Source organism: Lepisma saccharinum, chromosome 19, assembly GCF_977018435.1.
Source record: "Lepisma saccharinum chromosome 19, izLepSacc3.1, whole genome shotgun sequence".
Classification (NCBI taxonomy): domain Eukaryota; kingdom Metazoa; phylum Arthropoda; class Insecta; order Zygentoma; family Lepismatidae; genus Lepisma; species Lepisma saccharinum.
Window position 1 is genome coordinate 69,886,036 of NC_139247.1, and position 20,510 is coordinate 69,906,545.

At 38.0% G+C, this 20,510-nt stretch overlaps 1 protein-coding gene and 1 long non-coding RNA gene across 2 annotated transcripts in view; one reads left to right on the forward strand and one right to left on the reverse strand.

The window, feature by feature from the left end:
- LOC146003192 (protein amalgam-like) overlaps positions 1 to 20,510 on the forward strand; it is a 586,579-nt gene that overhangs the window by 455,283 nt on the left and 110,786 nt on the right. The gene's annotated exons all lie outside the window — the stretch shown is intronic.
- LOC146003191 (uncharacterized) lies at positions 17,301 to 19,533 on the reverse strand. Its single transcript, XR_014443799.1, has 3 exons — positions 19,252 to 19,533; positions 17,980 to 18,141; positions 17,301 to 17,376 (listed from the first exon to the last, which is right to left on the reverse strand). It is a non-coding gene; the product is annotated as an uncharacterized LOC146003191 (long non-coding RNA).

Sequence of the window (20,510 nt, forward strand, 5' to 3'; positions counted from 1 at the left end):
TTTAAACCATGATTAGGCTGGTTCGCAAACACATTCTGTGTTTCTAGCGACAAACTTGTTTCAGAATGTTTCTTGAAACATTTTGCTCCTGGAAAATGTTTCAGGGACACGGGAGCAAATATGTGCGCGAAAACACATTTGTTTCATCTCATACAAATCGTGAAGCGTTTTGTTCGTTGAAAAAGTTTCGAAATGTGGGATTTGTATGAGGAAACATGTGTTTGTAGGAACCACTTTTTTGAAAAGAATCTTGCGTCAGGAAAACTTAAACATGGAATATCAATAACGCCATTAAACCCTTAGGAGTTTTCGTATTGTTACGTCATGGATATGTCTTTGTAACACTTCAGTTTTTATTAATATACCCTGAATTGTTGGTAAGCTTGCGTGATTTTATTAAAAGCGTAAGGGTTAATTTTAAAGTCTTGTGTGAAGTGGCCAATCTAGGAAATGCGTGCTTGTCCCCAGAATAACTTGCCACGTGTTTAAGGATATTAATCTTGGCCCCTTCAAGAGCGTGTCAAAGTAATCCATTACCATAACGAATGCTGAGATAATTACTCCGTTGGCAGCGTTCAGGGTTCCTTATTGCCCTGAGTAATTGCTGTAGAGGCGTGCTTCATTTGTCTTCGTCGTGCCAAGTTATCAAATGTCTGCCGCGAGGGAGGGAGCGCACTTTTTCCGCACCTCTTCCGTAAACACACGTGTGTACGGGAAGGTGCTTTTCAAGGTGGCCTTGGGATTTTCAAATTGTTGTTCGTTGCACTTTCAGTGGAGTTCAGATGTACGTAGTTGAGAGATGGATTTCGATCTGACGCCAACCCCCTTGCGGACAGGCAACCCGCAGCACATAGCAACCTGGCGTGTTGCGTAACTTGCAGGCAGGGTTGTTAAAGGTTCGGAAGCCTGTACAGTCTTAGAAAAAAATACCTGGGCCACGGGACGTAGAATTTCGTAACGTCTTAAAGCCTGTTGTTTATGCAACACAAATAACAAAATATTCGCTTAAGTTTGCCTGGTGATTCTGAGTTCTCGGGAAGGATTGAGCTTTGATAGCATGAGTCACATGACTCGTGCCCCAGCCACAACAAATAGCTGGGTGCTACGATGCCTCCAGAAGAAAATTTCAGGAACTGGTTTCTTGACAAGACCTACTCGTAAAGAAATACTATTCTTTCAAGTGATATTAGAGTCATTGCCAAGAGGTTCGCTGAAATGATGGTTCTCATCACAGACCACATGCCACACGTTAATTGTTTAAGTCCAGTTCATGCACTGGACCTACAGATTAAAATGGGATCCGAACCAAATGCCTCTCTATTTGGTATTGAATTCGGAAGCCTTTCATTACATGGCGAAGACGTTACCACTACGACATCAGAGAAGCAATGGAACCCCTTGAGAAAGAGATAAACGAAAATTGCTACGTGACAAACCATATTTGCCCGTAAATTTTAAAAATAAGACAATATTTTGTACTGACAGTTTCGAACCGTGGGAGAGGCATATATTTTTTTGTACCATCGTCCATTTCACGAGTTTATAATTCTTCCTCACCGACACGAGTACCGCGAGTGGTAGAAGAAAAGCGAAGTAAAATAACTGAAACAGAAATAAAAGGAAAAAGCGAAATAAATTTTATTCATAATATTCTGCAGTCACTTGAGTTGTATTCACGGGATGCTATCTTTAAAGAAAGCCGTGGTCTCTTCCTTGTCTTTTTTGCTTTCTTTGTGCTCTTGCTTCCCCCGTCACGATTGGTCTAAAACTAATTAATGCGACGTTAATTAAACAATCCAAACAACGAAACAATGCACAATCAACTGCACAAAACAACATTCCAAATGTTTTCGAATCGGAAAACAATTGAGATGCTGTAAAATGACTTAAGATGCAGTAATAAAGTGGGAATTCGGTACCGTATAGAATTAAATCGGTAGAGATGTTCGATTTGATTGGATGTTTGTTATTTAGATTTGCTATTCTTTCACTTTTGGCAAATAACGACGATGAAGATGAGTGATGCTATGATGAAATTGATGAAGGGACACTTACCAAGGACACCCACGCCCAAGTCGAGATTCTAACCAGGGACCCATGGCATCGTAGCGCGCTGTGCTAACCACTCCTCCATGAAGTGGACATTATAGCATATTTTGTGTGCTCAATTGGGATCAATCAATGGAATGAATAGGCATATTATATGATTAATAAATTCATATCATAATACCACGTCATATTATTCGGCACGAAGTAACATCAGAGACATTCAATCTTGCATTTTTGCCTTTCAACTAATTCTTTGAATTCAGGTTAATCACAACAATAAGATAAATTATGAAGCAAATGATAGTGAATGTGGGATATTATTACGAATTACCTGACAGAAACAACATTAAGCAGGCTCGGTGGTCAAGCTCATTAAGTGATTGACATTCGATATCGTCGCCAAAGTTCCCGGGTTTGAGTACCGTCCTTGTCGGGGGTGTTTGACTATTTCGTCATCAATTTCATGTAATGGTCACTCGTCCTTATCGTCGCGATCATCGAACAGGGAATAAAAATTATAAAAATAAATACGATGGAAGAGTACTTATTTCATCTCTCACGAAATCTCCTACAAAACCGGAATATATAAAATACATGTATATTCATTCACATACATTTTCGATTTCTATATTTAACTAATCGAGACCGAGAACGGAAGAGCAATTTTCAATTCGACAAACCGAGAGACGGAGAAACTGTCAAGTCTCGTTTCTTCTTGGCACCTCCGTAATCGAGTTGATCTGTTTGTCATTGGCTTTGTATTGGCAATTATTGCCAGTATTCTTCCCCTGCAGGTAAACCATAACGATGAATTATGATGAAATGAAGCAGATAAAAGGGCAAGAACAAGAAGGTCATGCCTGTTCGGGACTCCAACCCAGAACCTTATGTAACGAGATTTGATATTCTGGAGAAGGCGTCCGTGTTTCGCTTGGTTTTCTCTTTCCTCTACTTCTCTTATATTATCATACATGTATAATAAAAATGGATCTGATACGATATGTTGCGATTCATAATTGTGCTGGTTAGATGCTACAGATGTGAACTCCAAACTGCAATATATTATTCCCTTGTGTTTCGTATGTGGTTGAACATGAAATTTTCTTACACTGTGACAATTTCTTTCTTAGTTTTGGTTTGGTGCACAGATATGCTAATCTGGACTCGACCTTCAGTTTAAAGTGGGATACTAACCACTATGTGCATCCACCGTGTATCAAACCCGGGATCCACTGATTACAAGGCGACGACGTTATCACTACGCCATCGAGGAGGCCCCATGACAAAATGTTATTCACTCGATCTCTACCATAATTTATTTCAGCATTTACATTTTCGATTTCTTCTTCTTTTTTCCTTTTGTTAACTACTCTTATACAACTCTTTTTGCGTCTTCGAATTTCTTCTTGTTTCAGGAAAAAATAATACATGCAGGCTGTATAAAAATCCCCCGTTCAAATAGATAAAACGTTCACTCTCGAGAACTAATTTACATGTTTATCACTAACGTAACCATTAGGAAGGAAACTATTGAAATGTTAACTGATATAACTCCAGATGAAACAATACTTACAGCCACTAACGAAATATCTATTCTTGTGTAGCCTCACAGACAACAAGTATGTGGTGAGTCATTCACTCTTGCTGACTACGGGCGAAGGTCACTGAACTAAAGGGTGGTGGCAAGCAAGCAGGCTTCTGCTCTACCAAAGACGAGGTCACGTGTTCCAGTTATCTATGGCGTACGAAATAAGGAGGAACACAGCTATCTGCCGTATGTTTTGGTCCCGTCATTGCACTTTATCGTCGTGGCCTTGAAGTTCCCTCAGGGCACTCCTACGTAAATACTTCTCAGCTAGAAGGATATCTTCCCCATTGAGTGGAGGAAAAGTGGGTGCGTATAGAGGTCCTTCAACTTTCGTATTCTTTTTCATTTCAGAACCCGTGCTGTATCGTCGACTTAATCCAATCTATCCGATGTAGGTTTTAGGTTCTGTTTCTGTTCGGTTATTTCACGTTGTCTTCCTGCTTATGTTATTCGCGACGAAGGTTCTGGATTCGATAATCTGGACAATAACGGGATTGTGTTAGTTGCTTGATTTGGTGTCTTAAGTCCACTTTATGTCCTGTTAGGCTAATCGTGAATGGACCTATAATTTAAAGGGGGATCCGAACCACTATGTTCCTCCACCGAGTATCGAACCCGGGATCCCTTAATTGCAAGGCGCCCACGATCCCACTGCGCCATCGGGGATTGTGTTCGAAACGAATGAATCAAATTTGAGTGATATGATATGCAACCATTGGAAGACTATTGAAAGAAAAGCTATGGGAACCTGCCAGTTTTTCTACTGCAGACAGGAAACCATAAACATGGAAGAGAAGCTTATATTCTATGAAACCTGACGCTATGTGCTCGAATACTGGCTAAATATAATCCATAGAGGCATAGCAACGTTAAACAACCTCTTATATGATACATATAGGTTTAAAAAGGTCAAAATACAAAGATTGTGTGCGCCTCACTGATGGCGTAGTGGTAAGGCCTTGTAATCAAGGGGTCTGGGGTACGATACCAGGTGATCGCACATAGTGGTTCGGATCCCACTTTAAACTGTATGCACTTCAGATTAGTCTATCTGTGCCGGTGACTCAGTCGGTAACGCGTCTGACTACCATGCTATAGGTCCCGGGTTCGATTCCCGGCCGGATCAAGCCCGGGAACTTTTCTAACGTTGGAAGCGGCCCCAGCGCCCACCCAGCGTCGAATGACATGGGTACCTGGGGGAAACCCTGGTGGTAAAGGCAGTCAGGAGCGTGATGCTGATCACATCACCCCCACTCACGAACGAATCAAGAAAGTGTGGGGCGGCGTGATGCTGATCACATCACCCCCACTCACGAACGAATCAAGAAAGTGTGGGGCGGCGTGATGCTGATCACATCACCTCCACTCACGAACGAATCAAGAAAGTGTGGGGCGTTACCCCCACACCCCCTATACGCCTTCATGGCGTAGCGCCAAGCACAGGTGAGAACTTTACCTTTTTTTTTTTTTTGCATACAGTGGACTTACAACAAAATTTCAACTTGCGATAAAGATTATGATAAGGTATTAAAGAATTGGGTCTAACACATTTTTTTATTGTTTACCAATGACATTATTAACTAATATTCTTAATTTCAGTTTCAAGATGAAATCGGCTACGAAATAAAAGGAGTGGGTTCATATTTCTGTTACGAAATTCCACTTTTGTAGTAGACCTGTGCCACACTAAGTTGTGACAATAAACAAATCGGAGACACTTTCAAAGTATTAAATTTCTATCTACGTATTTGGGAAAAATCTTTCAATATAATACTTTTTTTGGACGCGTCAAATCATAGTATTTAATTCCTGTTTTAGCAGCTTTAAGAAACCTGATTTTTTTTGGGGGGTTTACAAATGCCCTTTCTGCTCCCGTCAAGTTACGCCTATGACAAACAGGAATTCAAAGTAAAAGACTGTCCCGACTAAATCGGGAGACACGTCTGATAGATTTACAATTGGGAAAATCATAATTAAGCGTGTAGTTGAAAACAACCTATTTTCATATATTGCATGCAGCTCTACTTTTTCTGCAATGTGGATCAAGAACTGGGGACGTGGAGAAGCACAACACTCCACCTAACCAATAGTCACGTGACCCTCTTTGCTTTCCTGTCATGTTGACCTTCGCGTGGAACACATTTCTCGGTGTTAAGACAGGCAAAATCACCCGATCATCGAAGGGTGCAATATGTGTTGCCTACCCTCCTGCATTACTTGCTCCTATTAAAGCCTTATGGGGAAGAACCTTTTTCCATGACTGTACATTCTAATGGGTTCCATTGGGTTCTGCAACAGGACCGAAAACTTTTCTTCTCGCACAATTTAAATTCGTTCCAAGTTCCGTATTGTTTCATTTCAATACGGAACTTGGACCGGATTTAAATTGATCCGGAAAAAAGGTTCCTGGACCGTATAAAAATTTTAAAAATGGTTCCTGAAGCGAATTGAAATACTTTAGATAAAAAAAGTTTTTTTACGGTCCAAAACGTATTTACGCTTGTTGATTTTTCTTCTGGACCGGAATTCAATTTATTTAAAATTACTGGCCCTTTCTTACTTTTTACCTTTCTTTTCTTTTTACTTCTTTGTCGCAAGAAGTATTTCCCGCGATGTTGTTCCCGTGCACCAGATTACAGCGCCACATTTTCACCTAGTGGTAAAAATATGAACTATATTTTCTTCGTCCGCATTCGCTTCCCCATGGTCTCCTTAGCCTCTGTACAAAGTTTCAGCGCAATCCGATGCTTCGAAAGGGCTGAAGAAGGCTCTGAGTAGGGGGAACTTGAATTTTAAGCGCCACATTTCCACCTGGTGGTGAAAATTTGAACTACTTTTTTTTTTAATTAGCATTTGCTTCCCATTGTCTCCATAGGCTCTGTATCAAGATTAAGCCCAATCCGATGCTTCGAACGGGATACAGAGGGCTCTGAGCAGGGTAACATTAATTGTGACCATCCGGTATATATACGTATAATAATATTAGGAATATATATGTAGATATGAACAGGTGTGACGTTGTATATTCAGTTTGTTCCGGTGTGTAAGATGGAGGAAGTTTGTCTGTAGGCAGGGGCGCCGACTTGTCAAAATTATTGGGGTAGGGGGCTCTGATCACTGAAATAAATTTATGAATGACTCATTCTCTCCCTTTTTTAAGTTTTGGCCTCAGAATTCGGAATCTCATAAAAGCCCACGAATTCCTCAAAAATATCAAAATGTTTATTCACAGTTCTAATGCAGAATATTAATTGTCCACGGATGGATATGTCACAAGTATCGTCAACCATAATAGGAAAATATTCCCGACTTTTAATATCTGCTACCACGGAGCGCAAAACAGATCTCCCTAATATATCAATGATCTCGTTCTGAATGTCATGAGAGAGCCATTTGTGACCCGAACGTCCCATCCACTACCCTAGTTCATGCACATCGTCTTTTGAAAGTCTTTTTAGTAAAAAATTTAACAATACTCATAATTACATACTTAGTATAGGCCTATAGTAATAAGTCATGTGTTTTGCTGTCTCTGGTCATAGCCCCCAAAGTTGATGGGTCTCAGACCCCCAAATTGATGGTATACAACATTTGGTTTGGTTTGAGTTGCTGTTTTAAGTCCACTTTATGCACAGTAAGGCTAATCGGGACTGGACCTACAGTTTAAAGTGGGATCCGAACCACTTGTGCCTCCACCGGGTATCGAACCCGGGACCCCTTGATTACAAGGCAATGACGACAACATTTCAAATGTGTATTTAAAGTAAAGTTCATGTGACACAGTTCAGAGTAAACTTTATAAGAGAAGCAAAATAATACATTAGATCCTCTAAAGCCAATTTATTTGGGGGCTCTGCCCCCACATCGTTAACATTGGGGGGGGCTCGAGCCCCCCAAGCCCCATTGAGTCGGCGCCTATGTCTGTAGGAAAGGAAAGATGAAGAAAGTAAAGATTTATTGGAACACCTGGGGAAACTTATCGCCCAGAATACTTGCCCAGAAGATCCAACTTCCTCGAGGCTGCGTAAGAGCTTAAATCTTGAAAAGATTCGCTACACGTCCTCTCACTTCCGACTAATTTCCTTTTCGTGTTCGCTGTTATAATGCAAATGCGGTTTTGTCACTAAACACATTATGAGTAGATTGCCCCTCCCACACTAACTTCGTTTGGCTTTGCTTTCCACGGACGCTAATGGAAGGAAGACCTTTTGAAAGCAAAAAAGTTGAGCAAACGATAACCAAGTTTAATTGCTTTTTATTTACGTTTAGAAGTCCAGTACAGTGTATCGCTGGGAGTGTCGTGTGTTCATTTCTCGAAGTTTGTAACTGGGACGTTAAAAGGTGTTTTTATTTTCAGAAAGCACCCAAATGTCAAGCCAGGGATATCAGGTTCGAATCCCGGCCAGGGCTTTGTGAATATCCCTTCATCAATTCCATCGCATCATCATTCATCCCCACCTCCGCAATTACCCAAACTTGTGTAATGACCTGGATATTGCATTGTAATTTGTGTTCGTTCGTTTTTTAATTTGACAAATATTTCTGATGTCATAGACAACTGGTGTAAGATGGATAAATAGACTAACCTTGATGTGCCATGACCTGCCAACATTTAACAAACTGAGAGATTTATCAAGAAGCATAAAAGCAACGGGAGAATCGTGCTAAAAAATGTCGAGAATAATAGTAATATGTGATTTAAAGTTTATAAATTGCTGTTAAGAGATTTTATCTACATATAAACCGTTTATAAAGGTGAAATGGTAAGCTTTGTTTTTCACGCCTGATGATTACAAGAGTCTTTTGACAACGACAGGAGGAGCGATGGGTGAATTCCTGAGCTGACTGAAAGGTAAAGTCAGATTATTTTCATAACAACTCCAGCTGACCGTGCGAGTCCAGTTAGTGAGCCTACCAACAGTCCAGAGCGCGAGCAACGGGGATAGCGATAGGTGCTGGGTAGAGATGACGCCAGCGGCTCGTTTGTTGTATGGCTGCTACGGGACTTATGACTCGCTCCAAAGCTGCCAATGCAAAACAGCCAGATATATTTATAACGAAAGTAATCTCATTCTACGTAACACGTGGCAAAAAAAAAACTAATTAAAATAAACCAAATGAATCAACCTCTCTTTCACGCAGTACACCCTAGACTGTATTTAAGAGACTAAAGAGGCTCTGGTGTCGATTTAGTATAGTCAAGCAGTGTTGTCAACGTTATCAAATATGTTCTGAATTTGCGATATTGACTCTCCCACGGTATAATAGTTGGCCAAACTTTGTTTTGAATGAACTTTAGGCGTAGATAGGCTATTCGGTACTGAATTTACAGCTTCAAGTGGTATTTATACAACTACGTGCCACCAGGGAATCGAACCCGGGACTTCTTGATTACAATTGATTGAGTTTATTTTACTTCGGATTTCTGCCACTTTAGGCTAATCACAAAGCTGATAATACGAATGGAATTGATGAAGGAATGCTCACTAAGAACACTCAGGCCGTGACACCTGGCATCGTAACGCACTGCGCTAGCCACGGAGGCCGGCTCTTTGTTACGAGGCGACAGAATTATTACCACACCATCCAGAGGCCTGTATAATATACCGTGTCCCACCTATCTCTTGAGCAGACGAACTGAAATAAGTCTCTGGGCAAGTAGTGACGCGAGACGCCTCCACCAATGAGCATGTAAGAGGGAACAGGATTGCGTGGAGGGGGAAAGCGACTTCCGTTACCAGCCTTCGCACAGCGCGTACTGCTTCACTCTGCCTACTCGATTTAGTCCCCTACGACATGCGCGGCCTTGCTCCAGACATGGTTGTAACAGGGTATAGTTGAATTGTATTATAGCTAATGGTTTTAACTGTGAACCTAGTATGGCTTTACAGGAACGGTCTGTAATCAACACTGGCTGGGGAGGAGCATTCTTCCTTGTCGTGGGGTGAGTGGACATTTCGCAAGCATTATATCCAAGGTGTCGCTCTTTCGTCGGGGGGGGGGGGGGGTGTATTTTTGAGTAGTTGAATGTGTCACCCATGTTAAAAAAAACGTGCTTTTGCGGCGTCCATTTTTCTTAATCCCTTCCCGCCAACAGTTTACCCTGAACGCCGTCAATTAATTTCAACCTTCTCCTCCGACAAGCGCACCAGCTCGGGAATGTGCCCATATGGGCACTTAACAACAATAAATCACATGCGGGAGTGACACCTAGTGACACAGTTCCGCACTACGTCAGGCACTAATGGCGCGTGTTAACGACCACATCAGTGTAATGGAGTTGGTACGTCTGATCGCGGTCATTAGTTGCCGCTGGAATTTCGTCCTCGGGATAAAAGTTAAGACCTTCGACTAATGACCGGTTCGGGGTTAATTTCTTTCATTAACTCTTGAGTTTCGTTGTGACAATCGAATGAGTATTGAAATCTATTTGAAATTGAAATCCCACATAGAGTTGGTGTTTTAAGTCCACTTTATGCACAGTAAGGGTAACTGGGACTGGACCTACAGTTCAAGTGGGATCCGAAACAGTGTATGCCTCCACCGGGTATCGAACCCGGACCTTTTGATTACAAGGCGCCTAGAGTTGATTAATTAGTTTTATTTTGTTTCGGTTTTGTACCACTTTTGGCTAATCGCGAAAATGGTATGAAAAGTGATTAGCAGGGTACGAATTTATATGCACTAAAAAGTGTTACACATGTAAATATATATTCAGTAATTTTAGTCAAAATATGGAATTAAATATTGACTTACAATTATGAAAAATGCAAGTATCATTACGCAGTCATACTTGGCTAAATAAAACTGATTAGGATTATGTACATTTGTAATGAAAACTTCAAATACAAAATGTGCTTTACTTTTCCATTACCAAAACTAGGTTTGTATGGCATTAATTGTAATGCAAAATTCAAATGCAAAATGTGCTTAATTTTATGTTACCAAAATAGTGCGTTACTGAACATTGCTTTAACTTTGAAACGTGAATGTCCTCCTGTTGTCCCTAAAGACAGATTTACATTGACTGAAACTGCTTTCAATATTGCATTAAGTAATGGGAGGATATTTATAAAATGAAATGGATATCAGCGTGGGAGGTTGAATTCTCTATTCTTGAAAAGAACATTAGATTAACACATGCATATTGTCAAAATGTAAAATAAACCTAGCACAAAGCGAACAGATGAACTGAAAATATTTGCGATTTAACACAAGGGAAAATGTAATAGCATTATATGGCATGTACGTGTGGCATGAAATTTATGTATGGAAATTGTATGTAAAATGTTATTAGGCTATGCAGAATGTGATATCCAGAGATGAAATGATTGGTTGATACCTGCACTGCTTGACAGTGTTCAATGTATTATCTCAATAGGGTTACAATTAAGCCATAGGCCTACATTTCATTTTGAAGAATATTAATACAAATAATAACTTGATGCCCTACGTAGTAAAAATATATACACACAAAAGCTCCATCTAAGGAAAATGTGATGAATTTACATGAGTATATAAAGTAGCAATCAAATAAAGAAAGTTTGGGAGTTATTAAATTTAGAACAAAGGAAAGTGTAAAGGTGTGTGGGTTTAAATATGAGTGTGTATGGAATTACTGTTCGAAGTACAGGGATGGAAATTTTAGAATATATGTGTGTGGTGGGAATCGGTGGGGGGGGGGGGGGGGGTAAGCACTGAAAATAATATTATTGGAGTTAGAATTTACATGCATGTGAACGTAGAAGATGACATAACTGCGCTTTGCTTGTACTGAGTTTGACCTTCGTCGGGAGTGAATTCCAGGTTACCGCTGCTAGGTATGAGAAAAACTTCTGACCAAATCTGCTTTTGTTGGGTTTGGGGATTACTAGGTCTCTATGTAAGGACGATCTGGTGTTTCGGGTACTGGGTGCTTAGTCCCGACTCTCAATACGTGAGAACGGAAACGACCATTTCGTTATCACCCCAACTCGTGATTGGAGAGAAAATCGTAGTCCTGACTGGTCGTTAACGAGTGCCGACTTCGATGGCTTACGAGTTCTCGCTAACGACTGAGAATATAGTCTGTGATGCACTCAAAACAAGTTTGTCGTAGAGGCTACACCCAAAGAACCAATCAGATGGCGAGAATTGAAATCGAGAGTCGTGAAGAATCGATCGATCTTCCTAAAAATCGATTGTGGTTTGTTTACTGTCTTATGAAGTTGCCCAAATGTCACGGAAAAATAAATAGTGAGTTTATTCGAATAGATAATATTCATGTATGTATGTGAGTGGCACTCCATGCGGATTTTTCGGAAGAAAAAATAAAACAAATCTATGCACTTACCAAATTAGCTAATAACGTCAAGACTTAAAAAAGGAAGAAAAAAGTTGTACAATGTTATGAATGTCCAGCCCAATATTTTTTAAAGATGTAATAGTAGTTTTCTTCACTGCATAGAAGGCAGGGAGAGGGAGGGTTGTTTCTTTCAAATTTATAATGAAAAGAGGTGTTTCAAATATGTGGTCCAAGTTCCGATCGTTTAATTCAAAATTAATGGTATTTTTTACACGGCTCGATTTTTTTATCTGTATTAACACATCGTTACCACACATTCTTTATAGTTTTAGTGATTTCTTGCTGCATCTCGTGTGAAGAACGATTTTTCCCCTCCACACATACCTACATGATTGTTTGGGAGTATATATATATTGCAACATATTGAAGGTTAGGTTTTTCTTGGTAAATAATATTTTACGAAATTTTAATGGCAAAAATACACACATATTCCTAAAATGAATGTTTTGCTTGTCTTTCATACAAATAGCTGATAGGTATGTTACGTTTTAGGTTAAGCAGGTTAGATGGCTCTTAGAATTAATAAAACATTCCTAAATACTTTCGTTGTAAGGTTGGGTTAGTCAGGTTTAGGGTTCTTAGCATTATAACAATATCTCTAAGTGAACAAAACATCCAGTCTCAAGCACAAAACTCCCTTCGAACCTTGATGAAAATCTGCTAAAACTCCATGTCTTACATAACCTGAAACCAAGAATGATTATTTGCTGCAAATCACAGCTACTCGTGTAAGCTCCTTTAAAAATCAAAGTATCTCGGGTAAATAATACTTTGTGTAGAATTTAACAGTGCTAATTCATTTCTCCAAGCTTCAAACTTACCTTCACATATTGTTTCCAGTATTCCAAACTACTTTCTAATACATCTATAAAATTTGCAAAAATGAAAAAGAAAGAAAAAAGAAAAGAATACCATTCAACATTCGGAACCGTTGCCAACTTCTCTATTAATGGCAGAATATTGATTTTCGGTAGGTAATTGTGGGAGTTTGTGAATGAGGGGTGATTTTCTATGAGCATTGTAGGAATATGTATGCATTTTATCCTATATTTTCCAAATTTTATTTACAAAAAAAAAAATATATTGAAAAATCGAACGAAGACATCAAACATTGGGAAATACAGGAGTTATCCATTGTTGACATAACATTAAAGTGCAAAAGCAACCTTTTGATGTAATTCTTTTATGGCACATTCCTGGTAAATCCAGGTTCCTCCCCTCACTAATTCATAATTTAATGAATGGAGATGGAAGTATACAGAATTTCTTTGCATTACCAATTCAAGTGTGATTTTCCTCAGTGAAATGTACAGAAAACATACCTCAAAAATGACAAAAATATGCTGTCATACAATGAATTTGCTAAAAAATATGCCTTAGGTTTTTTATGCATTTACATGACAAATGACAGCATCATCATAGCGTTCACAGAAGATAGGAAATTTAATTTGGTGTGGAGAAACAAGCTAGGATAAAAACATGACAAAACTCTGAGGCCTGTAAGGGGGAAAAAATCTGAAAATATACTTACTGATTTCATAAAGGTGCTTTGTCAAAAATGAAAATTGTTACTTCTGGAAGTTTATGACAGCCACACAATCTTCATTGTGTACCTCAACCTATCTACTTACCATTCAAGTTAACATTTCTGGAGGTGTGAATATCCTTAGCTAGTTATATGCAATAGCTTATGGCAAGTTGTGAATATGCTTAACTAGATGGCACCTCCATTGCAGGAAGAACACAGTAATTGCATGACAAATTGTATGCTGTAACTTATTAATGCCTAACAGAACCAAGAAGTTACAGAACTGGCATTGTAAATTTACACAGAGATCCAAGTTGTGGAAATTATGGGAGTGCAATACACAGGGGTTTTTTTTTTTTGGAAACTCTGTGAGCATTGGCACATAATACCAAAGACATGTTTTTCCATTTCATAAATTTTCAGTCAATTTTAATGTCTCCAACATGTAAATTTTGCATTCCTAGATGCTATTTAATGATTGGTACAACAACTATAATTCCTCAAAACTATTTATTTCAGTCGTTATAGTACCGAGACAGTGATGTGAAAAGATTTATGAATTATAATGACAATCTTAGTGTAGGATTTCCCTTACTCTTTGAGTGGAGTGGAGTTTTAAGTCAACTTTTGTGCACAGATAGGCTAATTGGGACTGGACCTACAGTTTAAAGTACGATCCGAACCACTATGCCTCACCGGTTCTCAAACTTGGAACCCCTTGATTGCAAAGCAAATATGTTACAACTATGCCATTGGGGAAGCACCCGTACCATTTGAAGTAGATGATGTAATAAAAATTATTGTGGATGCCGTATGAAAATTGAAATATAGCATCAAAAGGTAAAAATAATAATAATAAAAAGTCTCTCAAGAGATTGAAAATGAAATCTGGAGTCCCCTTGATGTTGAGGTAATTAAGATTTGACTAATCTATTAATGGGGAGACTGTTCTAAGAAGTCCTCCCATTAATGACTATTGCAATATTGTTGTACGAGAACCAGTTGGACCTAACTTAAATTTATGTAATTTTCACGAGTGATTATGTCTGAATATAAAAAAGTCAGTAATTTGAAGATACTTAAATCCTCTTTACCACTAATGAGAAAAGCTGGACATGGGTGAATCTGATTCCAAACACGGCTTTTTTAGAGTTACGTTCCTCTGGTTCTCACACGGCAACATATGACATGAGGTCGTCTTTATGCACAAAGAAGCTACAGTTTAAAGTGGTATCTGAACCATTAAGTGCCTCTGCTGAGTATTGAACATGGAATCCCTTGATTACAAGATGGCAACATGCAACATTTCCAATACACCAATGAAGAGGCTTGAACTGTCAGTGAGCAAATGAGTAAAGTAAACCAATTTCAGATAGAACAGCACTGAAAAATATATTTGCAATGAAACTTTTCTAAATCAAGTCGGAGGTGATTGTGTACATTATGAAACATGTATTCATGAAATCAGATACATACTGATGCAGACCTTTTGTACACAGAAAAGGCATAGTTAAAAAAAAAAACTGACTACATGGGAACTTTGCATGTAATATCAGCTTTCTAAAACTTCAGGAAAACTCTTTTGTGTGTTCTGTTACAGCTCTTGCAATAACAATGTTCTACAACAACACACTACTTTATGGCAAAAGTAACTAAGGCAATGAAGTACATTGATATTTCATAACGACAAACAAGGCTTAAAAACTGTTGCAAAGGGGAAGCTTTAAACAGAATAAAATAAACCTTTTCATGTTCCATCTTGCATATGAAAATATAAATCTCCTTTCTTTAAAGAAATATATTTTAAGGTAACAGCCATCCAAGCCATATGAAATGGCTGATGTGCATTTTACTGAAAAATTATCTGAAAATTCTGGCTCAAGCAGATATTTAGTTTTCTGTTGGTTGAGTCCCAATCTTCAAGAAAACTTTCCAGCAGGTAGTAAAAATAAATAAGTGAACCATTTAAAGTATTCAATAATTAAATGAAATAAGTGAGAAATTGGCACTGCTAACAATATTGAAATAAATTTCTGGTGTACCGTTACAATGTTATATTTCAAAAAGAATGTCACAGAAAACCTATTTCAACAAAGTTAATAACATTAAAGCACATCTGAAGATTCACACACACACACACATGCAGAGTTGACAGTGGATAGGAAAACTGAATTTTCTTCCATCCCTCCATCTTTGATTTTTGTTGCCATAGAAGGGTGATAGTGAAGCACCATGTTCTTTAAAAGACACCTCCATTTTTGTTTTAGGATGCCAATGGTCCAAATGGCATTAGACAGCTATGCACCTCAAGAGTGTTTTCACCAGCACCATCTATTGGTGTCATGACCCATGGTCCTCTGGATACCCACTGTTACCTGCAAAGATAAAGAAAGGCCTGTCCTGAGTTTCCACTGTAGATAATAAATATCCCAATAACAATTGAAAGTAACTTCACTTAAAAGATTTTAAAGGATCAGCAGGAATTCAAGTATTAACTTATGAGCACTTCTATAATCTATTGCTTTACTTCAAAACATCTAAAGTGCACATATCCGGTGATGGTCCCCCCAGTGTCTTATGAAACAAACTGTATGTTAAATTTGGCAATCCTCTAAAGTGCCACATTTATATAAATTTTGAGTACTTTCGTTTAAATCGCAATGTCAATGTTTGACTTCCAAAAATACGCAAGTGTTCCACAAAAGCTCTATTTCCATAGCAAATGGAATGTTGAACAAATGAACATGTAATAGCCCCATCTAGTTGCTGCACTTTTTTACACTCTGTGCAGTGCAGGTGTATCCAGTGTCAAGAGTAGTGCAAGGAAATCACGTTCAACCAACTAGACGGAAAGCAGTGTTCCAGTTAAGAAGATTCAACAAATGCCTGTCTGCTGCTTTGAATGGTCATTTGATTAGTTAGCACACACCACGTGACCATACACCAGTCCAAAAGGTAGTGCAGATGGTGCAGACACCAAATACACTACTTGACTCCAAATCAACAAACTAGACAACTCAGTGTTGCATCGTGCAACCAACTAGACGCTTCAGTGCAAAGAGAGTCAAAAAGTGCAGTCAACTAGATGGGGCTAATGTGTTATGACTCCTAGGTGTTTTATAAACTTGCCTACAACATCCTCAATTTACATTCTACAAATTCTATTACATTTCAATAATCTTGTTATTTATATCCAAATTAAACATGTATCATATTTAATCACATGCTCATTGTGTGGCAAACATTATAGATTATGCTAACTGTGAATGTTATGTGAAGGCTTCCATGAAAAGTATTGTCTGGAATAAAAATAGTTATATGATTTTATGAAACATTCATGTAGCATTTCTATTAATAAAAATGCTTCCACATAAAATTGTCCCTAGCATGGTCTTGTTGTATACTGGTAGGGTTTCTTCTTCTTATTATTATTACTACTTGTATCTAAGAATAAAACGTTTTGATAACATTTGAAGAACTCAGAAATGTTTAAGTTTAAAATTTACGGATAATGCACATTTTGTAATAATAAAAAGGTGAGAGAAGAGAATACTAGACTTATTGTAGAATATAGATAATTATGAAACAACACTGCACATGTATTCATAATACAGTAATGGTAATAAAAATAGTACTTCACATCTTTAATAATGCAGTTCATATATGAGATGAGTGCAATTTAAATACTTCATGGAAAAATTATTAACAATAATTATTCCAGACTTAGAACATCTACATACCTAACAGCCAAGTGTTCCTTGTACCTGCCTTATTCTTATATTGACAAAAATATCTGATGTTGGAATTCCTCATGTGTCCACCCTGGATACCGAGAGTAGTCACAATATTTTCATTTTAATCGGCTATCTGCAAAAGAGGAAAAGTACTGTAACTTTTGCACAAATAATTGGGTTAACAAGTTGAGGTATTGATCATAATAAGATACTGCACAAAGTTATTGATTTTTTTAAAAAATATATATATATACATTCATGTTATTCTGAATGAGAAATACCATCCATCTGATGTTACACATTACTCAGTTGTTTACTTCTGATTTATTTGAAAATAGCAACTGTTTTGAAAACCCCACAAATTCACCTTTTACTGTGTTCCAATAAAAAAATAATAAAATATTAAAAGAATATCACTCTGGAACTGTTATTGCCATGAGCACCTTTGATTTGGTTTGTCTTAACAATTATAATTGTATTGTTTTGTCCATGCAAATAGGAATACGAGATAAAAATTGATACAATTTTGTTTGCTAATCCAGAACTATATGGATAGTATTGAAAATAAACTAACATGTTCACTTGCACAATATACCTACCTACATGGCCAGTCAGCCACTCATTTCAGTATTTATGTTTTATTACATTTTATTGTAGAAGCTGTCTAAAACCCACCACATGATGGATGTCAATAGGTGTTATTATAATGAAACAAAAATAACGTACACTATCTTACCTCCTTTTAACATCCAGCTGATCTGCTTGTATCATTGGGAACTTCATCCATTGTGAGGAGCAATAACCACCATAGCACTGCACACTTGCTCTATACACTGGCTGATGACCTATAACCATCTGGCTGGTACCTCCATGTTGTGAAAATGAGAGCTTCTAGCACCTATAAAATTATTTCAGAAAAAATAAATATAAATTCTCTTACAAGGAAACTTCTATCAAACAGTTCCCACTGACTCAAAGATTTTCATGCTTAAAATAAATTCATGCTACCCACTATCTACACATGACATAAGGTAGTTAAACTGAGTGCATTCTGTTGATGGTTTCATATAGAAAAAAAAAATTCCCCTTTTCAATTGATGGTTATGAATACAGTATACCAAGTACCCCCTCCCATGCACACACACATATATACATTACTAATGACATTTTTGTCACAAAAAAAGGTTTTCTCTCACCAGTGTCTGGGCAATCGAATGGAGTACTTTCACTTTTACTGGTGCTTAGGCGTTTAGGTTAGATTTTGTGATTACAATAAAAAAAAAGATAATTTTACATCCCGTCGTGATAAAAAAATAGATTTGGGATAAATTCTAATGTCCGTAACTCTGTAAATATACGTTTCTATGCCCCCAAGCTTCTGATATAGTCTTAACAACAGTTAATCTTTCCATGGGGAATTTTTTCCTGGAAATTCGAGGGAGTACGTAATTTAGTACACTCGACCTGCAATTAATACAACTTAAAACATAGTGTCAAAATTTCCTTTAAAATCTTTATCATCAGTTCACGTACTGTATAAATCATGTGTACCATTTTTCCCCCCTATATATAACATATGGTAGTGGTGCCTAATTGATGTATTTTATAGTACCGTAATTTCATTTACTGGTTACAACAGGACAATATGTTGCAGAAAATTAATTGTTCTTATTTTGTGCGGCATCGTTATTTTACATTTTGATGTGACGTTGGTGGAATGTTGGCATACATTTCCCAGGTATATCAAAATATATTTTGCAGTAGTATTTTATTTCGCGATTGCTAAGCTTAAGGAATGTTGCAAAAATATCAGCTCTAATTCTTACAAAGTACGTGGAACAATGTAATTAACAATAAGAAGGAAAATGGCACGAAGTATTTAATTCTTTAGGTACATCGTAGCAACAATTCACAATACATACGTATTTCACTCTCCCCCAGATTTGTTCCAATTGTCCTTATGTTCATACCCAATAATATTAATAACATACTAACATGACGTACTTACTCGAAATACGACTGAAACGAAGTGGGCTTGCAATTCTTCTTTCTTCAAAACCATCATCCGCAACAGCTGATAGTGTCCATCTTGAAAATCTGCAGCCGTGAACGAACTCGGTAGGTGCCTGGCTTGTGAGTAGGTTCCACTCGTTTTCTGTTAGCGCGTCCGTAACCGTATTCGTTAACGAAGAGTGGAGACTACACTAAATGGCATTCGTTAGCCTTTCTTGACAAAAACGTCACGAACTCGTTAGACCTTAACGTGTTGACAGTTCAAGACTTAGGCCCCTGAACTCAGAGCGGAGCTTAATCCTATGATGCATTGGCATTTGAATAACCATCAGAGTTATTAAACTTTAGTATACACCTTTCGGTCTGTGTAAAGGCCCTGTGGTTGTTAGTATTGTATGTATTTCCTTTTAATAAGACTTCTTAGTTTTAGAGGCAGGAAGCAGTAAGGAACCGGACTCCGGGGTATCATTCTACACCCTCGATTTTCCGCACATTTCAGATATTTTCGCGAAAACATTTAGTTCCTCATAACAAACAGTGTTTGTGAATAGCGCGGAAGGTAATTTTTTAGATCTACGTGCTACGAAACTTACGTTCTTTTTTTAAAAAAAAATTAAATTCCTTGCGTAACGTCAAAAAGGTTTTTCAGGGAATCTATCATGGATTTATGTCACAGGCGCACGTCTGATTTTTTTCTTTTTCTTCTTATGATTGACTTGTGCAATGGGAACATTTGCGATTGCGATATGTTATTTGTGTGATATATTGGCGGGTTGGACATTTCAGACATTGGATTTCATTTATGCGACTTCAGAAATTGGAATTAATTATTTCTTTTTGGAAACTGCAGGCCGTAAAGGGGAGGGTTGTATTTTCTAAATGACTTGTGGGATGGGATAATTTGCGACTTCTTATTTTTATGATGGGAAGGGAGTGGAGGGTTGTATTCTGTGGAAAAGAACAACAAGGACTTTCAACGTAGGAGTTACTTCATTTTTGGACTTACAAATTTAACTTCGACCCGCAAATCAGTGCCTGGCCTTTATAAAAAGAGGTAAGTTACCTTCTTAGGTTTAATTTTAGCCTTCATTTTTGGTATCTTCATGTGTCAATGCGGAAAACAGTGAGAAATAGTGTTAGGGGCAGGTGACTCCGGCTAATTTCTAACATGCCTTTAAAAGGGACTCTATAGATAAAGGCGTGTCCGCGGTACCGGGCGGTAGGTCAATTACCCCAGGGGCGGAGCCCGAAATT